At 37.9% G+C, this 20,912-nt stretch overlaps 1 protein-coding gene across 1 annotated transcript in view; it reads left to right on the top strand.

The window, feature by feature from the left end:
• Nucleotides 1–20,912, top strand: part of CHODL (chondrolectin) — a 175,186-nt gene that overhangs the window by 256 nt on the left and 154,018 nt on the right. The gene's annotated exons all lie outside the window — the stretch shown is intronic.

Here is a 20,912-nt window from a genome sequence, read left to right as displayed (position 1 = left end):
TTAGTCTTTAGTTGTAACCACACAGGTCCCAGCCACAGGGCTGGAAAAATGTTCTCCAAACTAAGCTCACCTTTTCCGGCTTGATACCACTTCCAAGAAAATGGGCTATGAGTTATAGTGCCAAGCTCTGATATCCTGCAATATTCATGTGTATGGTTTTAGACAAAAAAAAATTCCAATACTACAATTCTAGGAAAAGAATACATTTAGAAGGATTATTCCCAAACATCAAAATAAATTCCAAAAAATCTTTGTTATCGTAAGATCCACTAGGACCGTAACTGAAACTATAAAGTCAGACACACTTGAGTTGGTCTGTCATAGTCAACATTTATCACCTGTGGGAACTTAGGCAAGATACTTAACTTCTCTGAGGCTCAGTTTTATTATTTTTAAAATGAAGATTATTATTTGTAGGTAAGAACAAATAGGAAAATGGCACACGGTATTTAATCAAAGGCAGTTATTTTTATAATGGTGATGGTGATGATTGTTATTGACCAAACTGTCCCATATTAGTCACTCTCATCCTCTGCCTCCTGATAAGCCCTCTCCTATTTTGTGTCCATATATACATGATCCCTGGGTCTGCGTTCATGACCATCATCTATGGTCATCTTTTCTCTTCTGCCCCACCCCCACTAGGGATGCACTTGGCCAAAAGTTATGTAAAAGAGCCTGAAAAAAAAGAGGAGAAATTTAAGAGTGATTGCAGTGTAGTGTGTAATTAGGAGCATAGACTCTGGAGTCAGACTAGTGTGGTTTCTCATCTTGCCTATGCCATTTGCCTTCCTCTCTGGATAAGTGGCTCAGTCTCTCTGAGCCTGGGCTCCCTCATTTGTACAATGGTGAGGTAATGAGTGATAATTTACCTTATAGAGGAGTTGTGACTATTAAATCACTTAATGCATGTATAGCTTCTGGAATATGAAATCTATGAAATATTAAGTACTCAATAGATACCATTGTTATTTTTACAAACACTTCAAAGTTGAATAATAATCTTTCTGTTCCCATAGCTAGAATTTATTTCTGCTTATGTTTTTACCAGTTAATATTCACTATGAGTTTCTCAAAGATGAGAACGTTTTATTCATATAACAAAAATCACCACGCTTTTCCACTCTTCTTCACCATATAATACTTTCTCAAGGCTGTTTTGCTGTATTTATTATGTGCTCTCTATGTGTCAGTAACTTGTGGATATTGTGTCATTTTATTCTCAAAGAGCCTTGTAATATAGGTAATATTTTCCACAACTCAAGAAATGGCGGCTCAGAAATGTTACATAACTTGCTTAAGATCACATAGCTAACATGGATCATATCTGGATTTGCACTCAGAAAAGTCAGAGCCTGTTCATAACCACTCTGCTTATGTGGCTTCTGCTTGCTCCTGAGCATGACGAATGACTGTTCAATTGACAGTGAGCTAAAAGAGCAGCTTTATAACCCAAATCAGACTTCCTCATCTGACCTTCCTAGGTCACTTTAATTTCTGGCCAGTTGTTTTTCAGTGGGCAGTAAGAAATTTATTCTCTTTTTACTCACATTCTGTATTGTATAACTATAATTATATGTATTTGTATGTATATATATGGCCACATATAAACTATATGTGTATGTGTATAAATATATGTATGTATTTTTAACAAAAGCATTTGTATCTACTCACTTCTGTATTCTCCTCTGTGTCATGGGGACTAGAAGTCTAGGGACTGCACTTTTTTTTTTTAAGGATTTATTTTATTATTTTAGAAAGAAAGAGAGCAAGTGGGGGTGGGGTTGCAGAGGGAGAGAGAGAATCTCAAGCAGACTCTCCACTGAGTGCAGGGCCTGACATGGGCTGGACGTGGGGTCAGGCTGGATGTGGGGCCTGTTGCAGGGCTAAATGTGTGAGGCTGGATTCAGGGCTTGATCTCAGGACCCTGAGATCGTGACCTGAGCCGAAACCAAGAGTGGGAGGCTCAACTGACTGAGCCACTCAGGCACCCCATCTAGGGACTACACTTCTCAACATCCTTTACTAGCAAGGTTCAGCTTTTGGTTTCACCATTGAGAGGCACTAGTATGAGACTGGGAAGGCAGAAATGAAGCAGAAGCCATGCCATTTCTCCTTTGTCTGCAGTAGGCTGATGTGTGGGCTTTGACAGATGGTAAATTTTCAGTGGCCTCTGGTTGTCCCTTTGTGAATCATTCTCCTGGATGCTATAAGCAGCTCTGATTATAAGTCTAGGTTACCTCCAGTTCTTCAAGTGTTCAACCCTCTGAAAGCCGTAAGTCAATGGAGAATTTATGCCACCTTTTTTTTTTTTTTCCAGCTTCACTTCTGCAGCACTTCCAGGAGTTTTATAAATAAGTAATCCATTGTATTCAATTCCTTCGTGGTTGAAATACCTGGAAAGTTTTCTGTTGTTAAAAAACAGAATCAACTGAATAAATTTGAAGATCTAATTGGCTTTATTAAGCCATTCATGAATTGGGCAGCATCCCATCTAGCAAGTAGAGGAGAGCTCACAGGAGTTGTACCAAATGGAAGGTTTTTATAGGAAGGAGGGTGAGGCAAGGAAGTTTCTAGGAAAAGAAAAGAAAGGGTTGTTTCCAGCCTGGTCACCTTCCCTTAGGGGGGAGAGCAGGGGGTTTTATCACACAGACTACCTCATCTTCCTTTGGGGTATGGAGAGGGCCCAGGTGACAGAGTACCTCATTGGTGCTGACCAGAAAATTCCTGACTAATTGGTTAAGACTGCGTTTCTGGAGGAGGTTAAAACTGCAGTTAGGTTAGGTATTAAGTCCTGGTTTAGTGACTTGGCCTAGTATAAGTGACTCCATCTTGGGCCTGCAGTTTTCTTTTTACTATTTTCCTGACTACACCTTGACTGACACTTTACATAAACAATTTCTCCTTAGTCTCTCTAATGTAAATGGATATATCTGTCCAACTAATTTTCCTAAACCAATTCTTTCATCAGGCCAATAGTTTAAGATAAAGTCTGACAAAATCTGACCCAATTTTCACTTCTGAATTTATAACCTTCCAGGCCTCAGTGAGGTCCCTGTCCTCAGTTGCTAAGTGGGTTTATCTACAGTCAGCAAATGGGTGTTGTACCTGTTCAACTCATCTCACTCAAATTTGTCTCCTCCTGATGTGGACTCTTTTTTCCCCCAACTATCCATGGCTACCTTTGGCTCAAGATTCAGCTAAAACTCCCTTTTTCTTATCAAGCTTTCCTTGGTCTGCCCTGAGTCAGAGTGATCTTATTTACCTTTGAACTTTTACCATCTCTATCACTCTTTTTTTTAGATTTTCTGTTGGTTGTTTATTGTTATTTTTCATGTGCATGATTTAAAATTAAATTTAATTGAAAGTGTCCCGATGGGGAAAGATATAATCATGCATCTTGTATTCTCCACGCCCTGGTGCAAAGTCTTGTTTCTTAAGGTTCATGTCCTAAAGGTATGCAAGAATCCTTCTACAGCATTTCAGTGATGGAAAGCCAATCATATGGTTGAACTGATGGAGCTCTTAGGAAGTTTTTTCTTATGGTGTACATAAATACCACTACCTACAACTTTAAGATCTTCTTTCTCTAGCTACCCTGAATGGGCCTAAAAGTCTCCTTTGTGTTATGCTTTCTAAAATTTTAATATTTTTAAGGCTCTGCATGATCTCTGTTAAACTTTTTCATTATATTCTCCAAAAGAAAACTTTATATGGTGACCAATTATACATGCAAACACTAACACATAAACGTGAAATAGAAGCTGCAGAAAAAATTTACCTTTACTATGTGTATTATTTTGTCTTTATTCAAAGTATTCAATTTGTTATAAAAAATGTAGGTATTGCCTTGATAAATTGAATTCACAAGCAACTAATGTTGCAAAATACTGATCTAGGACCACATTTCTATTCCAATCTTATCCTACACAATAGTTAGTTCTCCATGCTCTTACTGTTTCAGAAAAATTGGACTTTTCTCTGTTTTATGAATGGGCTGATATACTTCCCGTATCAGAGACTTTATACATAGTCTCTTAGATATTATCATATCTTAACTATTTTTACTTAGATAACTCTAGATCTGGTTTTCCTTCTTCATTTTAGAGACAAGAAAATTGAGCACAGAGATTAATTGAATAATTCCATGTATACACTAAACAAATATGAATTAGAATTTGATTATATCTGTAATGCGAAGCTAGGTCCTCAGGTAATATGAAAATAGCATCCCTCCCACCCCTACTCCTCACAGTTATCCTCTTGGCTTCTTTGAAATAAGACCTATCCTGACTTTTCCTTTAAACATGGATATTTCTTGGGGTGCCTGGATGGTGCAGTTGGTTAAGTGTCTGACTCTTGGTTTTGGCTCATGATTGCAGGGTCATGAGATCGAGCCCTGTGCCATGCTCAGTGCAGAGTCTGTTTGAGATTCTCTCTCCTTCTCCCTCTGCACCTTCCTGTGTTCTCTCTCTCTCTAAAATAAATAAATAAATCTTTTTAAAAAACCAAAAACATGGACACTTCTTCCCTGAACTCCAGTGCTCACTATTCCCTGTACACTGCTCTACTTTTAATTTTGTCCACAGCACTTAATTGTGTTCTGATATTCTAAATTTACTCACGTATTGTGTTCACGTTTTATTTCTGTATTCTCCTGCAAGAATGTGATCTCCATGAGAGCAGGACTATGTGCTTTCACTGAGATATCTCAGACTCTTAGAACAGAGCTTGGAACAGAGTAGGCACCCAGTTAGTGATTATTGAATGAATGAATGCAAATAGCCACTTTGTCAAAAATCATAGCTAGTTAGTAGAAGCTTAGGATTAAAGCCAGATCTGCTGACTCTTATTTCAAATTTCTTTCCTTTGAAGCCCCTGACACATTATTTCTCAAACAAAACTACATTCCTGTGCTTTTTCTGTAAAAGTTTTATTCAAATGACATTTTGGGTATTGAATAAATATAGATTTCTCCCTTAATCCATATGATACTCAAGATGAAACAAGATATAGGAAAATAATAAGCTCTTACAGGTGATTTAAATACCTTTATTACTGCAATGAAGCGTAATTGATCTCTCCTTATAGGTAAATACCCTAATTTTCTATGTTATTTTACCTCAAGGGTTTGCTCAGTTTTCCTTAGAACTCTGATTCATTTACTCTACTATAACCTGTTCCTTGCTATAGGCACAAGGAGAGGCTAATTGTTGCACTGCATCTTCCTTAAATTTTAATGTGACCATCTGCTGCTGAACTGTGCATTCATTTCTATAGGTACTCATCTACTTTTCCTACAAAGTTCAAAGTTAGTGGTTCTGAGGTTAATTGGCAAATCACTGACAGAATCCTCTTACACAAAATATCCACTCTTTTGCTAACATGAAGTATCTTCCTAAGATACTTTCATTTACTTCTCCAGAATATTATTAATCTTACAAACATGATATATAAATATATAGTATTAAATCCCTATGCAATATAATCCCCAAACCAAAATGTCACTTCATAAAGCTCTTCCTGTCATCCCATCAGTGGCACCAGAATATTTTATGAATTATCCAGACTTTTCCTTGGTCCCCAGATGTAGTCATATGCCAAGTTTGATGGAGTCATAATTTATAACAAATTTGCTTTTACATTTTTGTTCTATCCATAATGTACTGTTCTACATTAACTTTAATTTTTTCTAGCTTGGGCTAGTTATAGCCTTCCAAAGTGTCCCAGAACCTCAAACCTATCTCATTTTCACTCCATCTTTTATCCTGCCTCAAGATTAGACACACTAAAGCACTGTTCTGATCATACGACTCTTGGGGTCTGTATTGTCTATTCATTAACATAAACTATAGCAATGATTCTCAAACCTTTCTACAATTATACCCCCAGCTGCTAAAGGCAGTGAAGAAAAATTCTCAGGAGGGGCGCCTGGGTGGCTCATTTGGTTAAGCGACTGCCTTCGCTCAGGTCATGATCCTGGAGTCCCAGGATCGAGTCCCGCATTGGGCTCCCTGCTCAGCAGGGAGTCGGCTTCTCCCTCTGACCCTCCTCCCTCTCATGCTCTCTCTCTATCATTCTCTCTCTCTCTCAATAAATAAATAAAAATCTTTAAAATAAAAAAAATTCTCAGAGAATGTAGTGGCCGGCTCCACACCTAAAGTGTCTCTGGTACTTCATATTTTACAGTCAAATTTATTTAAAATATGATTTTATTTCAATAATGTTTTTAGTTCTTATCATTAAATTCCTTACTTTGATGCTCCAGGAATATATTCCAGGGAATAAAGAACCATCTGGCAAATTGCTGCATATCCCTGTGGTTTCTCACAAAGTCCAGCCTTCCACAACATGGCCCTAACTTACCTTACCAGCCTCGCCTCTCCCCATCACCTTCTATATTCCATATTCCAGCTGGTGGATGATTTGATGTTCTCTCTTCAATTCTTTTGTTTGTTCTGTTCTTACTGTGAGCAATTCCTTCTCCCTAGTTATCCATCTCTCTTCCATTTCCTTCTATCATTTAAAAATATGTAGATATCATTAGTTTCATCAGATTCATAATATTCTTTGTTCCATTTATAATCTTTAAAACCTTGATAGAAGTTCAGTTTCTCTTCTTTTCATATTTTTGAGAGTATTTTTCTCACAGTGATATTGCCTTAAATTATGCTAATCATGGAATACTTTGTATTATAAGCTTCTCTCCAATCGATTGTGTGTGTCACAGCATCTGAAATATCACCATTAGAATTCCGTATGTATTTTATGTTATAATTAAACACATGAGTATGTTTTATTTAATAACTTGCCTTATATGGTTGCTATAAAACTACAATTTATTCTAGGATATTAAATAATTTTTAATTTCTACTTCAAGGCTATAGATTGAACCTATGTGGAATGTATCCTTTCTTCCTGAGATTCCACTAAAGTGATAATAAAGCTATAAGAAGCTTTTAAGCTTATAACAATGAAGAGGATAGGAGTAAGGCTATCAGGATATTTCAACACATTTATTGCAAATAGAAAACAGATGGATGAATTTATCTTGATGAACCAGAGTCATGGAATCTTCCAATGTAAATATTTATGAAAAGTTCCATAGTGGAAGAGGGTTGCAGACAACAAGATTGCAAGACAAATGAATGGCAAGAATGAAAAATGAATTCTAAGTCAGTGGCATTAGTTGGCTTTCTTTGGAGTCATAATGAAAATACTTAACTACTGATATAAAGTACATATGACTAATCAGAATAGACATTCACACGTTACATACTAATCTCATCAGAGTATACTAATTTTAACTCCTGTATACCTATAAATGTAACATTTTACTTCACCTACACTTGAGCACAGAATGGCTAGAAGCATGTTGTTTAACCCTGGTTAAAAAAAAAAGAAAGGCCAAAAAAAAAAAAAGGGCAAAACAAAACCAAAAAAACAAGAAACTTTTCTGTAGAAAAGGAAAAGCTGAGTGATAATAACTAGGGCAGATAATATGACTTTTGTCTCCCTGGGAGACATTGGTTGTGTGTCCGTGGTCAAATTTAAGAATCATCCCTAGGGGAAATAGAGATATTTCAGGCAATAGAAGATAACTTAAAGAAAAGAGAGTCTAGTTATGAACTTCAAAACAATTGAAAGGATATTACATCCCTAAAATAAGAATAGTGCATAAATAGCCTCAGAAAAGGCTTTAAAATAAAGTGGAGGAAGTCTACCACAAGGAGAGTTTAAAAAGGGGGCGAGAAAACATGAGAGGGAAGATAAAAGAGAGTATTAATTCCAGAGTTTTAAGAGGCAGAGAAAACCAAGACAGGTTATCATATGTTAAAGATAATATATGCAATATTAAAATATAATTCTTAAGACTATAAAGGATGGAAGTTTCTACTTCTTAAAGGCCTAATGCCAAACATGATGGAAAAATAAAAAGAACTAATTCTGGACCTATTGTGAAGTTTCAAAAAAGAACAAAGAGATAATCCTAAATCTTTCCAAAAGTCACCCAATAATCAAAATTAGTTAGAATGAGTTGGAATCAGAATTCTTACCAGTAAGGCTGGTTGCTGAAAGACAAAGAAGCAATCATTTCCAAGCTCAAATGGGAAAATATTTTCAACTCAAAACATCTGTACTCATCAAACTATTAAACAAATACATAGATATTTTATTTGACTCAGAAAACTTACTTCTCACTGTTCCCTTGATAGTTCCTTGGGGGATGTGCTTAAAGTAAGGGAGTAAACTATGAAAGGATGCATGTAATCCAGGACTTCAGTCTAGATCCAACTCTGAAGAGCAATGACATGAACTCCCTAGATCATTTCAGTGAAGCAGAACTAGAGAAAGTTTTACTTGATTGGGAAAGGAGAATGGAGGGTTTCGGAAGATATCCACAGAAAAACATGCACTGCACAGTTTCAGTAGCATGCTAGACTATGGATAAACCTAAGGACAAGACAAAAGCAGAGAAAGAAAGAAGAAATAAAGACAGAGATGCCTGAAAAAGTAAAAAAAAAAAATTGGTTGTATGAGAGGACAATTTATAGCACTCTAAACTTAAGTGAAAATATTTATGTAGTCTGAATAATGTAAATGCTGTTTTCTCATACATAACACATTGAATCAACCTATAGAAAAAGTGGTGGATGAACACATTTCAACATGAAAACTTCAAAAAGTAAAGGTTCAGATAACAGAAGTTGAAGGTGGAAGGCAAACAGAAGTGAGGGAATAGATGAGAGTGATAATACCTCCTTAAGTATAGAGCTAGGATAGACTATGTGTGGTTAGTGGAGTAAATAAAAGAGAAACATACATATAATAAAGGAACTAAAGGTAGAAATATAATTGTACAAGGAGATTGGTATAGGGAATAGACAGAAGGGTGGGTAGTAAGTGTTAAGATTTGGATAGGGGCTAAAATGTTTACGTGGGTAGTAGGAATTCCATATATAATGCTTAATGTTGATAAGTATTAGTGTAAGTATATTATTTAGAGATATAAGGATATTTGAAGAACTGCAAATAGAAACAGTTTGAACATGTTGCCTTTGGAAAAATGGAATTGGATGAGTGTAAGTGGGGAATAAGTCATTTAAGGTTTTAATCTTGAACATGTATTTCTTTGATAAGCACAAAAAAGTAAAATGGAAGAAACTGAAAAGAGTCAACCAGGACTTTATTAAGACTTGCCTAAGCTTGCTGAATATGTGTATATACAAATAATCTGTAACAGTATCTACTGTACTTTAGAGGCTCTTTTTGTCTTGGGGATTCTTTTTTTTTTTTTATTTTTTATTTTTTTTAAATTTTTTTTATTGTTATGTTAATCCCCATACATTACATCATTAGTTTTAGATATAGTGTTCCATGATTCATTGTTTGTGCATAACACCCAGTGCTCCATGCAGAACGTGCCCTCCTCAATACCCATCACCAGGCTAACCCATCCTCCCAACCCCCTCCCCTCTAGAACCCTCAGTTTGTTTTTCAGAGTCCATCATCTCTCATGGTTCTTCTCCCCCTCCGATTCCCCCCCTTCATTCTTCCCCTCCTGCTACATTCTTCTTCTTTTTTTCTTTCTTAACATATATTGCATTATTTGTTTCAGAGGTACAGATCTGAGATTCAACAGTCTTGCACAATTCACAGCGCTTACCAGAACACATACCCTCCCCAGTGTCCATCACCCAGTCACCCCATCCCTCCCACCCCACCCCCCACTCCAGCAACCCTCAGTTTGTTTCCTGAGATTAAGAATTCCTCATATCAGTGAGGTCATATGATACATGTCTTTCTCTGTTTGACTTATTTCGCTCAGCATAATACCCTCCAGTTCCATCCACGTCGTTACAAATGGCAAGATCTCATTCCTTTTGATGGCTGCATAATATTCCATTGTATATATATACCACATCTTCTTTAGCCATTCATCTGTTGATGGACATCTTGGCTCTTTCCACAGTTTGGCTATTGTGGACATTGCTGCTATAAACATTGGGGTGCACGTACCCTTTCGGGTCCCTACTTTTGTATCTTTGGGGTAAATACCCAGTAATGCAATTGCTGGATCATATGGTAGCTCTATTTTCAACTTTTTGAGGAACCTCCATACTGTTTTCCAGAGTGGCTGCACCAGCTTGCATTCCCACCAACAGTGTAGGAGGGTTCCCCTTTCTCCGCATCCCCGCCAACATCTGTCATTTCCTGACTTGTTAATTTTAGCCATTCTGACTGGTGTGAGGTGGTATCTCATTGAGGTTTTGATTTGGATTTCCCTGATGCCGAGCGATATTGAACACTTTTTCATGTGTCTGTTGGCCCTTTGGATGTCTTCTTTGGAAAAATGTCTGTTCATGTCTTCTGCCCATTTCTTGATTGGATTCTTTGTTCTTTTGGTGTTGAGTTTGATGAGTTCTTTATAGATTTTGGATACTAGCCCTTTATCTGATATGTCATTTGCAAATATCTTCTCCCATTCTGTCAGTTGTCTTTTGGTTTTGTTGACTGTTTCCTTTGCTTTGCAAAAGCTTTTTATGTTGATGAAGTCCCAATAGTTCATTTTTGCCCTTGCTTCCCTTGCCTTTGGCGATGTTTCTAGGAAGAAGTTGCTGCAGCTGAGGTCGAAGAGGTTGCTGCCTGTGTTCTCCTTTAGGATTTTGATGGACTCCTGTCTCACATTGAGGTCTTTCAACCATTTGGAGTCTATTTTTGTGTGTGGTGTAAGGAAATGGTCCAGTTTCATTCTTCTGCATGTGGCTGTCCAATTTTCCCAACACCATTTGTTGAAGAGACTGTCTTTTTTCCATTGGACATTCTTTCCTGCTTTGTTGAACATTAGTTGACCATAGAGTTGAGGGTCCATTTCTGGGCTCTGTATTCTGTTCCATTGATCTATGTGTCTGTTTTTGTGCCAGTACCATACTGTCTTGATGATGACAGCTTTGTAGTAGAGCTGGAAGTCCGGAATTGTGATGCCGCCAGCTTTGCTTTTCTTTTTCAACATTCCTCTGGCTATGCGGGGTCTTTTCTGGTTCCATACAAATTTTAGGATTATTTGTTCCATTTCTTTGAAGAAAGTGGATGGTATTTTGATGGGGATTGCATTGAATGTGTAGATTGCTCTAGGTAGGATTGACATCTTCACAATATTTGTTCTTCCAATCCATGAGCATGGAACGTTTTTCCATTTCTTTGTGTCTTCCTCAATTTCTTTCATGAGTATTTTATAGTTTTCTGAGTACAGATCCTTTGCCTCTTTGGTTAGATTTATTCCTAGGTATCTTATGGTTTTGGGTGCAATTGTAAATGGGATCGACTCCTTAATTTCTCTTTCTTCTGACTTGTTGTTGGTGTATAGGAATGCCACTGACTTCTGTGCATTGATTTTATATCCTGCCACTTTACTGAATTCCTGTATGAGTTCTAGCAGTTTTGGGGTGGAGTCTTTGGGATTTTCCACATAAAGTATCATATCATCTGCAAAGAGTGAGAGTTTGACTTCTTCCTTGCCAATTTGGATGCCTTTGATTTCTTTTTGTTGTCTGATTGCTGTGGCTAGGACTTCCAATACTATGTTGAATAGCAGTGGTGATAGTGGACATCCCTGCCACATTCCTGACCTTAGGGGGAAAGCTCTCAGTTTTTCCCCATTGAGAATGATATTCGCTGTAGGTTTTTCATAGATGGCTTTTATGATATTGAGGTATGTACCCTCTGTGCCTATACTCTGAAGAGTTTTGATCAAGAAAGGATGCTGTACTTTGTCAAATGCTTTTTCTGCATCTATTGAGAGGATCATATGATTCTTGTTCTTTCTTTTGTTAATGTATTGTATCACGTTGATTGATTTGCGGATGTTGAACCAAGCTTGCAGCCCAGGGATAAATCCGACTTGGTCGTGGTGAATAATCCTTTTAATGTACTGTTGGATCCTATTGGCTAGTATTTTGGTGAGAATTTTTGCATCCATGTTCATCAGGGATATTGGTCTGTAATTCTCCTTTTTGATGGGGTCTTTGTCTGGTTTTGGGATCAAGGTAATGCTGGCCTCATAAAATGAGTTTGGAAGTTTTCCTTCCATTTCTATTTTTTGGAACAGTTTCAGAAGGATAGGTATTAATTCTTCTTGAAATGTTTGGTAGAATTCCCCTGGGAAGCCATCTGGCCCTGGGCTTTTGTGTTTTGGGAGATTTTTGATGACTGCTTCTATTTCCTTAGTGGTTATAGGTCTGTTCAGGTTTTCTATTTCTTCCTGGTTCAGTTTTGGTAGTTGATACATCTCTAGGAATGCATCCATTACTTCCAGGTTATCTAATTTGCTGGCATAGAGTTGCTCATAATATGTTCTTATAATTGTTTGTATTTTTTTGGTGTTGGTTGTGATTTCTCCTCTTTCATTCATGATTTTGTTGATTTGGGTCATTTCTCTTTTCTTTTTGATAAGTCTGGCCAGGGGCTTATCAATCTTGTTAATTCTTTCAAAGAACCAGCTCCTAGTTTCGTTGATCTGTTCTACTGTTCTTTTGGTTTCTATTTCATTGATTTCTGCTCTGATCTTTATTATTTCTCTTCTCCTGCTGGGTTTAGGCTTTATTTGCTGTTCTCTCTCCAGCTCCTTTAGGTGTAGGGTTAGGTTGTGTACTTGAGACCTTTCTTGTTTCTTGAGAAAGGCTTGTATTGCTATATACTTTCCTCTTAGGACTGCCTTTGCTGTATCCCAAAGATTTTGAATAGTTGTGTTTTCATTTTCATTGGTTTCCATGAATTTTTTTAATTCTTCTTTAATCTCCTGGTTGACCCATTCATTCTTCAGTAGGATGCTCTTTAGCCTCCATGTATTTGAGTTCTTTCCGACTTTCCTCTTGTGATTGAGTTCTAGTTTCAAAGCATGTGGTCTGAAAATATGCAGGGGATGATCCCAATCTTCTGGTACCGGTTGAGACCTGATTTATGACCTAGGATGTGATCTATTCTGGAGAATGTTCCATGGGCACTAGAGAAGAATGTGTATTCCGTTGCTTTGGGATGGAATGTTCTGAATATGTCTGTGAAGTCCATTTGGTCCAGTGTGTCATTTAAAGTCTTTATTTCCTTGTTGATCTTTTGCTTAGATGATCTGTCCATTTCAGTGAGGGGGGTGTTAAAGTCCCCCACTATTATTGTATTGTTGTCAATGTGTTTCTTTGCTTTTGTTATTAATTGCCTTATATAATTGGCTGCTCCCATGTTAGGGGCATAGATGTTTACAATTGTTAGATCTTCTTGTTGGATAGACCCTTTAAGTAGGATATAGTGTCCTTCCTCATCTCTTATTACAGTCTTTGGTTTAAAATCTAATTTGTCTGCTATAAGGATTGCCACCCCAGCTTTCTTTTGGTGTCCATTAGCATGGTAAATGGTTTTCCACCCCCTCACTTTCAATCTGGGGGTGTCTTTGGGTCTAAAATGAGTCTCTTGCAGACAGCATATCGATGGGTCTTGTTTTTTAATCCAATCTGATAGCCTGTGTCTTTTGATTGGGGCATTTAGCCCATTTACATTCAGGGTAACTATTGAAAGATAGGAATTTAGTGCCATTGTATTGCCTGTAAAGTGACTGTTACTGTATATTGTTTGTGTTCCTTTCTGGTCTATGTTGCTTTTAGGCTCTCTCTTTGCTTAGAGGACCCCTTTCAAGATTTCTTGTAGGGCTGGTTTCGTGTTTGCAAATTCCTTTAGTTTTTGTTTGTCCTGGAAGCTTTTTATCTCTCCTTCAATTTTCAATGACAGCCTAGGTGGATATAGTATTCTTGGCTGCATATTTTTCTCATTTAGTGCTCTGAATATGTCCTGCCAGTCCTTTCTGGCCTGCCAGGTCTCTGTGGATAGGTCTGTTGCCAATCTAATGTTTCTACCATTGTAGGTTACATATCTCTTCTCCCGAGCTGCTTTCAGGATTTTCTCTTTGTCTCTGAGACTCGTAAGTTTTACTATTAGATGTCGGGGTGTTGACCTATTTTTATTGATTTTGAGAGGGGTTCTCTGTGCTTCCTGGATTTTGATGCCTGTTTCCTTCCCCAAATTAGGGAAGTTCTCTGCTATAATTTGCTCCATTATACCTTCTGCCCCTCTCTCTCTTTCTTCTTCTTCTGGGATCCCAATTATTCTAATGTTGTTTCGTCTTATGGTATCGTTTATCTCTCGAATTCTGCCCTCGTGATCCAGTAGTTGTTTATCTCTCTTTTTCTCAGCTTCTTTATTTTCCATCATTTGGTCTTCTATCTCACTGATTCTTTCTTCTGCCTCATTTATCCTAGCAGTTAGCGCCCCCATATTTGATTGCACCTCATTAATAGCCTTTTTGATTTCGACTTGGTTCGATTTTAGTTCTTTTCTCCAGAAAGGGTTTCTCTAATAACTTCCATGCTTTTTTCAAGCCCAGCTAGTATCTTTAAAGTGATGATTCTGAACTCTAGATCTGACATCGTACTAATGTCCATATTGAGTAGGTCCCTGGCAGTCGGTACTACCTCTTGTTCTTTTTGTTGAGGTGATTTTTTCCGTCTTGTCATTTTGTGCAGAGGAGAATAGATTAATGAGAGAACAAAATGCTAGCAGGGTAACAACGTCCCCAGAAAATATACTCTAAACAAATCAGAAAAGACCTGAAGCAGTGGGAAAAGAAAGGGAAAGAGAGAAAAAAGAAAAAGAAAGAAAAAAAGAAAAAAGAAAAAGATAAAGATAAAGATAAAAACAAACAAAAGCAGAACAAAACAAAACAAAACAAAAACAGAATGTGATCAAATATGATCAGGCTGGTTTATAGATCAGTGCCACACACTAGATTTTGGGTGTATTTTGGTCTGTTAAAAGAAAGTCCCTCCCAAAATTTTAAAGAAAGAAAAACTTATATATGTACAAAAATAAGGGTTGATATGATGAAGGGATGGAATATGACTGTAAAGATGGAAATTATAAAAAATTTTATAAAAGGATTTGATAAGTTGTTTGAAAAAAGAAAGAAGAGGATTAAAAAAAAAAGAAAGAAAAAAGGGAGAGAATGTGATCAGGCAGGGGAGTAGAAAAAAAACATACACTAGAGATTTAGAGTATATTTTGATCTGTTAGAAGAAACTATCTCAAGATTTTAAAGAGAGAACAACTTATATATATATGCCAAAAATACGGGTAACTACTATGAAGGGATAGAATATGACTTTAAAAATGAAAAATAAAAAATTTTTTTTTTTAAAAAAGGGATTGATAAGATGTTGGTTGAAAAAGGGAAAAAGAAAAATTCAAAAAAAAAGAAAAAAGAAAAAAGAAAAAAAGACAGTTAAAAAAAATAATTAACTTTGAAAGACTAAAGAATCATGGTAAAAAAAGCCATGAATTCTATGTGCAGTATTCCCCTAGCGCTGGAGTTCTGCCGTTCTCATTGATCGGTAAACTTGGTCTTGGCTGGCTGTTCTCGCTGATCTTCTGGGGGAGGGGCCTGTTGCCGTGGTTCCCAAATGTCTTTGCCGGAGGCAAAATTGCCCCGCCCTTGCTCGTCGGGGCTAAGTAATCTGCTCGGGTTTGCTCTTGGGAGCTTTTGTTCCCTGCAAGCTTTCCGTACAGCTTTGGAGGCGGAGAGTGAAAATGGCAGCCTCCCAGTCTCTGCCCTGGAGGAGCCAAGAACTCGGGGTCCCGCTCCTCAGCGAGCCCCCAGAGAAAAGCAGTCAGTCACTCCCGTCTCCCCGGTCTCCGGCCACACTCCACGCTCACCCGGCCTGTGACCGCGCGCGTTTCTATCTCTGGCACCTGACCCCGTGTGGAGTCTCCAAACCCAGCAGATCCCCGCGGTGCGCTCCCGCACCTCTTCTCCCGGGGGAAGAAGGTGAGTCTCCCCGGATCTGCCGCTTGTTGGGTCCCTGCTGGAGGAGCAGTGGCCCGACTGTGCCGCGGATCACGGTTTATGGCAACCCCGAGCTGAGAGCCCGCGCCTGGGCTCCGTCTCTGCAGCCGGCTTCCCTGCTCCGATCCCTGGGAGCTCTGCCGCACTCAGGCACCCCCGGTCTTTCTGTGACCCCGAGGGTCCTGAGACCACACTGTCCCGCGAGGGTTCCACCCCCCACTTCGCCACCAGAGTGACGTCCCTCAGCGGAGCAGACTTCTAAAAGTTCTGATTTTGTGCTCCGTGGCTCTATCACTTGCCAGAAGCGGCCCACGGAGGCCCCTCCCCCGCCGTCTATCCTCCCGAATAACGCCTGGGATTCACTTCTCCGCACGTCCTACCTTCCAGAAAGTGGTCGCTTTTCTGTTCAGAGAGTTGTTGCTATTCTTTTCTTCGATCTCCTGTTGAGTTTGTAGGTGTTCAGAATGGTTTGATCCCTATGCAGCTGAATTCCTGAGAGGAGACGAAATCCAGGTCTCCTACTCCTCCGCCATCTTGCTCCGCCCCCCTTGGGGATTCTATCTTATATAGAGATAGTGGTCTCAAGATTTTTACTCCAATTTTATACTCAGGCAAGTTAATGAATGTTTTAAGACTTCACTCAGCAGTAAATTGAGGGTATTATACCAGAGATGGTTATGTATTTTTTTGTGTACGTTTTAAACAATACAATTTTTATTCTGACTTTAAAAATGTTCTATTTTTCTAAATTAGAAAACCTACAGTGTTTTAATTCTGTACCCCCCATCTGTTGTGTTGTTTTTGTTTTTTGTTTTCTATTTTCTTATTCCTATCCTTCAGTCAAGTTTTAGGATTTTTTTCAGGACTAAATATCTAGGGATTTCCTTTTAATACCCAAAGAGCTAGAAGATCGATATTTGAATATTTTTGAAACAGTTGAAAAAGATGTCTGACCTGTATTTGAAATACATCATTATAACAATAAAAAATATGAGAATACTGAGAAACAGAAAGATAGGAGGTAAAGCCAGTAGCTACATTTTCAACATCATCATCTATTTCCACTTACCAAATTTTTTTGCTGATGTCTGTACTTATGACTATATAAGAAAATTTCTCATCCAGGGTAGAGAGCATTAATGAAATTACTGTGTAGCACTCTTTGAAAAATGAGAGAAATCCACATTTGGTTTCCATAATGAAATTTATATTTGCTTGGTCATGGTCCAAATTGGTTTTGAAAAGTATATATTTAATTGAGGCAGATGGAGTGGTCCAAAATGTAATAAAGATAAAAACAAGAAGAAAAATTTAAAGAGAAAATTTCAAATTAAAGATGAGTAACTGTTGATTACTCAGGTCCAAGAATTAATACTGATGAATGTTATATAATTCAGCAGATCTCGCCAAGATAAAGAGATATTTGAATGTAAGCTCGACATTAATAAAAGATAGCTGTTTTGTAACTTGCATTTTATATTTCATCTCCTTAGTGTACCTTAAGGTAGAATTTCACTTCAATCAAATGGAATTTACCATTCTAGGAAGAGTATTCTTTTTTTATTTTTTAGAGATTTATTTGTTTATTTTAGAGAGAGTGCACGTGAGCAGGGAAAGGGGCAGAGGGAGAGGGAGAGAGAGAGAATCCTCAAGCAGACTTCCCACTGAGTGCTGAACCCGATGCAAGGCTGGATCCCAGGACCCCGAGATCATGACCTGAGCCCCTGAGCCGAAACCAAGAGTTGGCTGCTTAACTGACTGAACCACCTAGGTGCCCCTAGGAAGATTATCCTTTACAACTTCTGGGTTTTCATTCTTATCAATTGCTCAAGTAATGTCCAACACTTCATTTTACCATTTCAGGATTCTGCCTTAGGTTCCTTTACCTAAATATAGTCTAGATTTGCTCTTCACTGTAAGTTAGTGCAGAGTACTACACACTGACTTCAAAAGTTTTGGCTGGATTTTAACTGTACAAGTTGACTGAGTGAGTATATTTGTTAGTTACATCAGTATCATGAGGCCGGATTTGACAGGGCAGTAGGCAATATCCCCTCATCTATATGAAAAAAACATGTAACCAAAAGCATATTTTTATTATGGTTTCTTTAGAATTTATTCCCTTATTCAATTTTGAAAAGGTTTTAAGGCAATTAATGATATTTTAAGAGGGCTATTTTTTTTTTAAACCTCACTGAAAAGAGTACAAAGTTTAGTGTGAAGCTCTAAAGAAATACCTATTACTTTTAAAACTGTCTAATTCATTTTTTGATTTTATAGATTTTAGGCAAGTGGAGCCAGTCATAAAAATGAACCTGAGAGATCAGTTGGGGTCTAAAAGAATGATCAGGAAGAGGAGTGTAATGTTTTAATTGGCAAGGCTGGAACTTAGTGTTAATATTAATGCCCACTGCCATCAGCTACATCACTGAAACATTTGAGGAGGCTAATGAACATTTTGTTGAACTACTCTCTGGAATTCTCTCCTGAGTAGCAAGATAGCACTTTGTAATGTAGGGAGGGATGACTTTTGCAAATGGGATACCATAAAACTTAAAGTAAGAATTGGAACTGAAAGTAAAATATTAATTTATTTGGCATAAATTTCTGCTTTTTCATGCTGAAGTTTTATTTTGGCATGAAGATAGCAATAACACTAAGCCCTCCACTGGAATCCAAACTGAAGATAGATTATTTTGTCTTTAAAAATTTCATTAGAGAAGACTACATATGGAATAGATGAAAAAATATTTTAATTTAATGGTAAGATTGTCCCTTTTGGAATCATAGAACCTAGATTGGAGGCAGTTTCATTTGTTTGTAGCCTTTTCTTTTAGAAAATAGAAATCATGAGATTTATTTAAATGGATGGTTGTAAGAAAGAAATCATGAGAAACTGTGAAATATTTTCAAACAATACGTTTTTTGCAAAACCCAGATATTAAGATAATAAAGAGATTGCCATTTTTTCTATTTAAAAAAATAAATAGTTTCAAAGTATAAATATCCTACTTTCTCCCCAGAGACACTATGAAATAAGGGGAAGATTATGGGCCTTAATGTTAAAACTATCTGAGTTTAACTCTTGATTTGAACACAAGTTAGGGAAAGGAACCAATCGATTTATTTAATGTATTTTCTGGTTATCTATAGCTGTGTAAAAAAAAAAAAAAAAAACCCGGAAACTGAGTGGCTTAAAAAAAATCACCATTTTATTATATGTCATGATTTTGTGGGTCAGGAATTCAAGTGGACGCAGCTGGTGGTTCCTCACCCGCCTATGGCATTAGCTGTCTCTCAGTGGGATTCTGGTGGCGGTTGGGCTGCTCTGAGGGCCAAGATAGTTTTTTGTCCATGTCTGGCACCAATATTGAAGATGGCTGGAAGGCTGGGACTGTGGAACAGGATGCTAATGATTGACGTTATCCAGCATGTCAGTCTTAGGGGACTTGAACTCCTTACATAGAAGCTGGCTTTTCCCAGAGTAGCATCCCAAAGGACCCAGGGCAGAGCTGCAAAACTTCATCTGATCTAGCCTTAGGTCCCTTCTTTTACATTCTTTTCATCAAGGGAGACACAATGTGTAGCCAAAATTCAAGAAGAAGGGGATTAGACTCCACCTTTTAATCTATCATACCTCTGAGCCTCAGCTTTCTCCTTTTGTAAAACCTACCCCCAAAGAATTGTGAAGATTCAATGAGACAGTCTTCAAAGTGCCTCTCATAGAACCTTACCAAAGAAAATCTCCTCTTTTCTTCTTCATGCATCTGGAGATCATATTTCCCAGTATCACTAGGATAACGGGGAAACACTAAAATAAGCACAACTGCCCCTGAGCATTCAGAATCATAGTCAAATGAGTTCATGTACTTTAATTGTAGAAAATACCTGAGACTCAAACCATGTAGGATATTTAATTTACTGTAGGCCGATTTTTAGGGTTACTTGTTTTTCCAACCTATAGCAGATTAGGAAGAAAAAAATTAGAAGAGAATGGGACTCCTAAAAAGAGATACAATTGAAGAAACTGGAAGCCGAGGGGAAGAAAAAGTATAAAGCACAGGACTCTAGACCTCTAGCATTGGAGGACTTTTTAATGGAATAATGGAAGGCTATCAGGATCTCAATAACTATTATTTTATATCCTAAGTTACCAATTGCTGTTCCTGATGATGCCAGTAACACAGTTTAAAAAAATTTTTTTTTAAATATTTTATTTATTTGAGATAGAGAGAGAGAGGCCAAGAGAGAGTGAGTGAGCCAGGGGGAGGAGCAGAGGGAGAGGGACAAGCAGACTCCTTGCTGAGCACAGAGCCTGATGTGGGGCTCAATCTCAGGACCCTGAGATCATGACCTGACCTGAAACCAAGAATCAGATGCTTAACTGACTGAGCCACCGAGGCGTCCCTCCAGTAACAGAGTTTAAATTTTGTTTTGTGTCACCTGTAAGTATAAGAGAACGTATAATCTATTTTAGAAAGATTTCTAACCATGATGGTTAAATGTGTATGTCATGTAAAGAATAAGTTTCAAGATTTCCTACTTAATGGAGTTTTTTTTCCCCTAATGGTACTATGTAATTGATATGTTTCAGTGTGATGCTATGACATGACATGGGAAATATCTATAATTTTTTGGCTACCAGCAGCTGAACGCTGTTTTGATGTTTTTGGAGTTATTTACTTTGAATCTCGGTGAGTTTCTAATAAGTTGGAAAGGGCAGATATTCCCTCTCCTTAGCAACGAGGGCTAAGCCCATGACATAGGCTTAACTAGTCTGCTCCATGAGAGGAATCATGATCTAGTAATGGAAAGAACCAGGGCTTTGGAATATACATTCTGGAGCCCGGTGGTCACTGCATGCTAGCGTGCAGGAGCCACGGAGAGACTGGGATAGCAGAAGTGTGCAGCTCCCACAGCTTTGGAATATACATTCTGGAGCCCGGTGGTCACTGCATGCTAGTGTGCAGGAGCCATGGAGAGACTGGGATAGCAGAAGTGTGCAGCTCCCACAGCTTTGGAATAT

This window comes from Halichoerus grypus, chromosome 1 (genome assembly GCF_964656455.1).
Source record: "Halichoerus grypus chromosome 1, mHalGry1.hap1.1, whole genome shotgun sequence".
In the NCBI taxonomy this organism is placed as follows: Eukaryota; Metazoa; Chordata; class Mammalia; order Carnivora; family Phocidae; genus Halichoerus; species Halichoerus grypus.
Note: the sequence above shows the minus strand (reverse complement) of the source record. Positions and strands in the feature narration are given on the sequence as shown.